This window comes from Rousettus aegyptiacus, unplaced genomic scaffold (assembly GCF_014176215.1).
Source record: "Rousettus aegyptiacus isolate mRouAeg1 unplaced genomic scaffold, mRouAeg1.p scaffold_m13_p_4, whole genome shotgun sequence".
Classification (NCBI taxonomy): domain Eukaryota; kingdom Metazoa; phylum Chordata; class Mammalia; order Chiroptera; family Pteropodidae; genus Rousettus; species Rousettus aegyptiacus.
The window spans coordinates 12181287-12189385 of NW_023416307.1; the positions used below are offsets into that span (position 1 = coordinate 12181287).

The 8099-nt window shown below is 34.7% G+C and overlaps 1 pseudogene; it reads left to right on the forward strand.

Annotated features, from left to right (window-relative positions):
* The first annotated feature begins 576 nt into the window (after positions 1-576).
* LOC107508537 lies at positions 577-1031 on the forward strand (annotated as a pseudogene).
* Positions 1032-8099: the final 7068 nt, after the last annotated feature.

The following is an 8099-nucleotide window of genomic DNA, read 5'->3' on the forward strand; positions in this document are numbered from 1 at the left end:
ATACTGAAATAGCACTAGAAGATATTTCTTAAAACTCTGCAGCTAAAATGTATGTGTTTTAATGATTTTTATATGTGACGGGATGCTATTAAAGATTTACAAATTTCATGAGGTGTTAATACTTGGACAATTATTACTGCTTTGCAAATGCTCCACAAATATGTTATCTTAACATGTAAATAAGAAATTCTATCTAGAGAGAGATAATGTGAAATTAAACTGGAAGATAAGATAGTAGTGTTGAAAATTGTTAATGTCTGCTCTTGATATTCCAAAGTATTTTCATTTAGGCAACTTTTAACTTAACAATGCATACCTAGTATATTTTAACACATTATTAAAATTAGGCTCGGAAACTCTTCTGGTTCTTGTCTATCTTTTAAAATTTATGGTTTAAAGCCATAATATGTATAGAGTTTTCTGATGAGAGTTCTTTCATTCATTTATCTTTGAGCATTTAAAATAAATTATACATGATCGTAAGTTTAATAAAACTATAGCTCTTTCTGCCAGTCTCAGGTATTTTGGGGGCCCTGGGCTTCGGCGCAGACATGGTCAAGTCCAAGAACTGACACCATGCACAATCAGTCCCGAAAATGCCACCAAAATGGCATCCAGAAACCCCAATCACAAAGATCCGAATCTCTTAACAGGTGGATCCCAAGTTCCTGAGGAACATGCGCTTTGTCAAGAAGCACAACAAGAAGGGACTGAAGAAGATGCAAGCCAACAACACTAAGGTCGGCCGTGCACGTGCTGAGGCTATCAAGGCCCTCGTAAAGCCCAAGGAGGCCAAACCCAAGATCCCAAAGGGCAGCAGCTGCAAACTTAATTGACTCGCTCACGTTGCTCACCCCCAGCTTGGGAAAAGTACTCCTGCCGGTATTGCCAGAGATCTCAGGTTCTGCGGGCTAAACTCCAAGGCCAAGGCTCAAAGTGAGGCCCAGGCTGCAGCTTCAGCTCCGCCTCCAGCTCAGGCTCTGGCTGTGGCTCCCAAAGATGCCCAGGCCCCCATAAAGGCTGCAGAGTAGAAGTCTGTCCGCCGACGGCAGGATGAAAGAACTGGTGTGAGCCCGGGGCGCTCTCTGCGTTGGGCTGGTGTCCTCTTGTGCTATTTGTACAAAAAAACCTGAGGCGGAATCTGTCAGTCAAAAACAGCAACAACAACAACAACAACTATAAACATATCGTATCTTAAGATATGAAAATATGTATTAAATATATTTAAAATTAAAAAAATTACTTAACTCTAAGGGAATGTATTTAAAAATACATTTAATTAAATACTGCATTCATTTTCTATCTAACAGCTCAGTCAGTTCCATATAAATAAAAGGTATCACATTATTGGAGGCGGGGCAAAAGTATTTATTTATACTGATTTTTCTTTGCATGTCATTGTCAGTCATAAATTATGGAAGCACCACTTTCTATGTAGTAAGTTCTGCCTTTCTAAGACAATATATGATTTTCATAAAAATTCTTTCGAATAGTAAATGAAGGTTGTTTATAGAAATATGAGGCATTTTCTATTCTGAATACACACAGAATTATAAATGTAAAAGAAATTTGTATATAGAAAAAATAAAAACATAAAATAAATACCTATACAAACTCTATAATACATAATATATGTAAATCAAAAGCTGACTTAGAGGTCTGTTTTCCATTTTTTTCCAAATGAACAGAGACTTGATTTTAAAGGAGCTCAATCATCTTAAACCAGAATAAAGCGAGAAAGTGGATTTGAAGTCTACACATTCATTTACACTTCTGAAAGGCCACAGACACAGGAAAAACATGGACTAGGAGAGATCCACAGAAAGGGTCATGGGAACTGGAAGGAAACCCAATGAGGTTGCCTGGCTCCTGGGTAAGAGTCAAGTTTCTCCTTTTCATTGAAATTCATAGACCTTGTAAGTATTTAGACTTTGAACTTCCAGCATGTTGGGAAACTCCAAACTGAGAATGAATTTAAAGGATTTCTTAACTGAAAGTGAGTGAGATTCTAGGGTATATAGCAAAAACAAACAAAAATCCTCTGTGAAGAAACAGTCCCAAGACTGGTCTTCCGGATTTCCCGCAGATTAAATTCGGCCTACCTGATTACATAATCAAAATTTCAAACATGAGGGGAAAAGATAAAAATGGAGGAGTCAGCAGAGACAATAAACAGCAGAAACGAGCCCCTATTTCTTCAAAAAATTATAATTTTAAGATAAAATGAAATAACTTATTCAGAAGAGCAAAAGGTTAACAAGAATTTTGAGACGAGTATATAATACTGTCAAAAAATCATGCTTCAAAGAGAATAGAACTTTAAGAATTTACTAATAGTGTAATTGAAATTCATATCAATTTTACATAAAATATAGATAATGAAAGTTAATTTGCATACAAATAAATAATTTATACAACCAGAAGCAGAACTAGTCAACTCGAAGAAATATATAAAGTTGAGCACAGAAAGCCAGTTAGATTTATCACAAAAAAGACGAGACTGAAAAGGAAGTCGAGAGATATCAGGGACAGGATGACATAAATATTTGTTCAGTTGAAGTTCCAGAAGATGATACTAGAGCAAACATGGTATGTGGCAGAATTCAAAGAATTTGGGGCGGTGATTTTCTAAAAAACGACATACTACATTATCAGGTGAGGAAATTACTGTAATTCCCAAACAGGTCATAGAAAAATACATTCCTTTCATTCCTTTCTTCATCCTTCCTTCCCTTCCTCCCTTCTCTCTCTCTCTCTCTCTCTCTCTCTCTCTCTCTCTCTCTCTCTCTCTCAACAACACTTGAAAAAGTATAAAAACATTTGTAGCTCATGCATGAGTCATATAAAATCAGGCCATGGGCCAGATTTGGTTTGTGGTATAATTCGTTGACTCCTGGGCTGCATATATGGTCTGCAAACCAGAAGATCCAGATATCTCAGCATTTAAACCACTTTAACTCTCTCTACTATCCTAGTCATCCCAGCCAGCCCACTACTTTGTGAGTGAACAGAAATGGTTGCTGTTACAATGTTTTGGAAGTCATTTGTTACCCAGTGTTAAGTAACTGATATACAACTAAAGTTAATGGTGTGCATATGTTATGATGCAGAAATTCTATTACCACAAGTATAATGAAATACATTCAACAGAGCTAATGGAGCTATATTCAAGAATATTCACAGAAATATTATTTTAAGCACCAAAGGTCAAAACATTTAAGTATATTAACCAAAGATTGAATACATTTATTTTATTTTATTTATGTAATGTAATTCTATTCAGCATTAAATATGCATTATTTTAGAAGTATTTTCAGTATAGCTAAAATATCAAAACTGTAATTATAGGTAAGAGAATTAATAAGAATACATACAGTGTAACAATTTATTAAGTGTAAAATACATAAATAGATAGACACTGCTGTTTAGAAATACAGAGTTTAAAATAAGCTATTAAAATAGTCGTTGAAAATGGAGAAGAATAACTTCAGGATAGTGGTTTCCTCTAAACAGAGATCATGAAATGCCACCAGAAAGGGTACTTGGGGACTTCAACTTTCAGTTTAAAGTTTTATTTTTAAGCTAAGTGGTATGTAAAGACTTTACCCCATATCATTTTTTAAATAATATATAATACATTATGTGTTATATATTATTCTTTATACCATTTTTATGTCTGAGGTCTTTCAATACTTTTAATGAATTAAATATTACATTATTTATTTGTAGCCTTTCTGCATCTTCAATAATACACACTTTTTCTTTTTATATTTGTCCTTTGCTAGATATTTTGGGAGAACTAAGAACAAAGGAAAAAAGACAATACCCAAGGCACTAATAAATGTGTGAAAAGGAAGATAAAAAAACTTACCTAATTTCCGTGCAACAAAGATTGTCTTTAAACAGTGTATAAATTAATCACCGATCAATTTGATCTATTTTCTATAGTACAGCATTTCTTAAATTGAGATACATGAAATATAGTTCAGGAAGTTGTTAAAAAGTCTTAGAGGATGGAGAAAAGCTTCCATCATCAATGATACCTGAATTAAATCAGAGCAATTGGGCTTCTAACTTTAAGAAATTTAAGAACTTTTATTAATTAATCTGCCTTTTGAACCTCTAAAAGAGGGAATACACCATTATTTCCAAATGTGATTAAAAATAAAATTGATTTAAAAAGTCATCTCCAAGCTCAGAATGCTCTGTGGAGTAAACTTTTGGAAATTATGCTTTTCCAGAAGAGGAACGGTCACTTTTTGAATGAATGCTCTTGCAAGCTTTATGGAGAATTAGAATTTAAGGTGGATTTTGAGAAAGTGTTAAGATGCTGCTTAGATGAAATGAAGTAGAGGATATTAGGGTACCCTTTCTGGTGGCATTCCTGTTATTGATAGACTAATTAATAAAATATTTTATGACTGAGAATCAAAATCATGCAAAGTTTTTAAAGAAATTTAATTAAAATGTAGAATTTTTCTTTGAAATACAGCAGAAATAAAGAATCTCTTATATTTCTTAGCAAATTATTATATATATGTGCGTGTGTGAGAATGCAGACCAGGTAAATCATAATTATTAGAGGGGTATGAGTTCAGAAAATGATTCTAGAAGAAAACACAATATTCAGAAAATATCCAAGCCTACTTTTCATGTCCTCTGGGACAGGTGGGCGTATGAGGAAATATGCAGGCTGCAAATAGCACCAAAAATGGCAACTCTTCAGCTGCTCCAATGTCATGTCCAATGATCAAAAATGCAGAAGTTGCAACAAAAAATATAAACCACTCTCATATTCCCCTCACCCGGAAGATCAGTTTTAGCATTATACTACAATCACCCGTCCCATATCTAAAACTGTTTAAAATTTTGTTTATTTTCTCAATCAAGCGTTTTTGTTTTTTTTTTTTCATTCTGGCCATGATTCTGTCTCAGATGTGTGGATATACGTAAAGGGAAGATGTTTTGGGAGCTCTGCCGTCTGTAATATATGACCAAACAGATCAGCGTGGCCTTCTTTATTATGGTTTCACGGGTTTATCCAATCTTGCAGTGTTTGCTAAGTGGCTTTGGGCAAGTCTAAGCTAATTAATTTGCCCAAGAAGAGTGCTGTGAGTGGTTCCATAACCATGCTGCCACCACCTGGGTAAATGTAACCTCACTGTTCTGTCACTGGGGTGACTACTGTTTTACAAATTCTGATTCATGTTCTGCAATGACCTTTGTGGCATTTCCCTAGGCTACCATGCTACATCAGCCAAGCCAGATTTCTTCGGGCCCAACGATTGTTCAACATTTTCAACCAGCAATTACCCGCAGGTCATCGTGTCTTTGCCCCACACTGAGCTTTAAAAGATTGGATTTTTCTGTGCAGAAGATAGAGAAAAGCAGAGAGCAAAATAATGACATCCAAATTAAAATTTATTAACCTTGCAAAATCACTTAGTATCATTGATAGATAAAAATGCTGGCAACTATTAAGTCTATTAAGTCTTAATTATTCATCAAGATAATAAGATTTATTTCTTTATAAATCTGTGGTACTGACAACTTTAGAGTCAGTGTCCTAGTTGGTGATAATTAAAATACTGTTAGAAATTCTTTGAGGAGTAAACAGAGCATTGGACTTTGCTTTTTGTTTTTTTAATATTAGCTATCTAGAAAATTATTCAAATTACTATGGTACCCTCAAATTATTTCATGGCCTTGATCTGGCTCTTTAGCATATTTTTATGTCTATGGGAAAAACATTTATATGAGAAGAAATGAGGGAAATTGACAGATTGTTCTGCAGTATTACAGACTGATTATCTTGAAAAAGACTATAATTATTGCTGAAGACTATTATTCCAATAAAATAGGTGTGATTATTCTGAAAGGCAGAAGCCTGTTGAATTGCCGGTTTCTCTGTCTTACTTCAGTCATAGGCAGAATCTTGTGTTCTTCCTAAGCTTGCTTAATAGTCCCTTCTACTGTTTAGTTCTCACTCTAACTTCTTCTGATCTTTTTGTTCTTCCAGTGATACCCTTTGAAGAAGCATGTACTCTCCAACAGTCTGTCTTTTCTTTTATGCAGTTTCAGCCAACATTTGTGGTCAAAGATATGTGTCCATCCTCCTCTAGATGCTAAACAATACTTATTGTAATATGTAATTTCTCTTTGCCTGGCTAGTTAGTGGTCACTGTGGGGGGAAAAGAAAAGCTTGTACTAACTTTAAGTGTCCTGCTAGATGCCTGAAGTAGGGATTGGTGAAAATGCCTAAATTTTAACATTGTAATTAGCTTTCTTATAAATTACCAAATGCTTCAAACTATTAAAAAAGTGTATGGTGGGGAGCAGATAAAAAGCAAAATAGGTGAATGACACACCCGTAAGCAAACATCGACATTCGTCTACTTCTTACTACAATAATTATTTCGCTTATTGTAGTGGATTGTCACATTGCTGCAGATAGATCTAGTTGTAGGTCAGTGGGAGATGATAATATTATAAAGGAATTGTAAATGAATATTATCTAAAGAGAGGGTCTAGTGTTTTTATTGTGTCTACTTGATAAGAATTCAATAAGCAGATAAACCATGAAATACATCACGGGAGTGTTAGTTCACAAACTCAGGAATTTCCTGAGTAAAATCTAAAACTGGGCCCAAACATAAAGGACAAAAAAGCGGCAGCCACTCTAGATTGGTAGGTGGCAGGTTTAATAAGTAATAAGAACACTTACATGGGAGGCTGCAGTGGTGATTGCAAGATGAGTAGATCACCACATCCGTCTGTCAGAATCTTAAACGCTTATATAGAAACCTTAACAGTTACATACACAGTCCAGATGGTGTCAACAATACCTTACTCTCTCATGGCTATGCCCTTGAAAATGGCTCCCATGGTGGGACAATGGGAAGAGTACATATTCCAAGGACAAGGGAGAGGGTGAGGCTCCTCTGACTGCTTGGACCCAGCTCATAGACCAACTAGCAGTCTCATCCTCTCGATGACCTCCTCCAACAAGAGAAAAATAAATTCAAAATAGTTTCAGAGAATCCATTATACCCATGTGACATACCCATGTATCTCTCTCGAGAGAAAAGTGATTATCTTGATTCATGATATAGCTTCATAGAGAAAGGACATGTTAAGATTTTTATTTAGTTAGTTGTGGATTACTATTAAGAAAAGAAGGAATAGCAGAGAAACAATAATTGTAATGACAATTATAGCAACTGGTTATAGAAGTGCCAGTTATTGTTTTAGGTGGTTTTCCCACATTATTTCATGTAACTCTTATAGGAAAGTTATTAGCTTTGTTTCCTATGAAGCAGCAAAGGCTTCCAGAGAAAGATTTATTAGTTTAATTTCCAATGCATGAGAAAGCTAAAATTTAAATATAGGGTTTTTGAATCTAAAGCCATTGTTTGATTTATTGCATCCTTGAGTGTCTCTTATTTTCCAGGAACTTTCTTGGGTCTAGGAAATAAGGCCGTGTGCTAGAATTCAGAGTAGAAGACAACATAGAGATAGAAAATTATCAACTAGATTTTGAAGAATGACCTGGAATTTTACTGGTAAACATGGTCATCAAATGTGGATAGGGATGGGAACAAGGGAGAATATATTTCAAGGGAATCAATAAGTTTTACAAAGGTTCTGATTTATTAAAAGAGTATGATGAGATATTTTGTATGACTGGATCATAGAGTACACACCAAGGATTTCAGGAGCTGAATGTGGGGATTTCATCAAATAGACCGAGATGTATTTCAGAGATCAAAATGATAATTAAAAAGCCAAAGATATAAGAGCTTCAAAGAGTAAATGATCACAAATAGTCTGCAATGCTGCAAAGGGACTGAGCTGGATGAGAAATTGAAGAGGATGTTATACTTAGTAAATAGAAGGTTATCAATTATCTTTGAAATGCAGCTTCGCTGTGGTATGTAGAGAGGAGATGTGGTAAAAAAGAGAGGACAGCAGATAGAAGTCTCCAAAATACTAATGGATTTTAAATAATTGCTTTTTTTGCAGTGGTTTTAAATAATTTGTTCTGTGACCTTTATGACATTTCAAAGAGTTATCACTAGGTTAAGATTTCTTAGATAAAT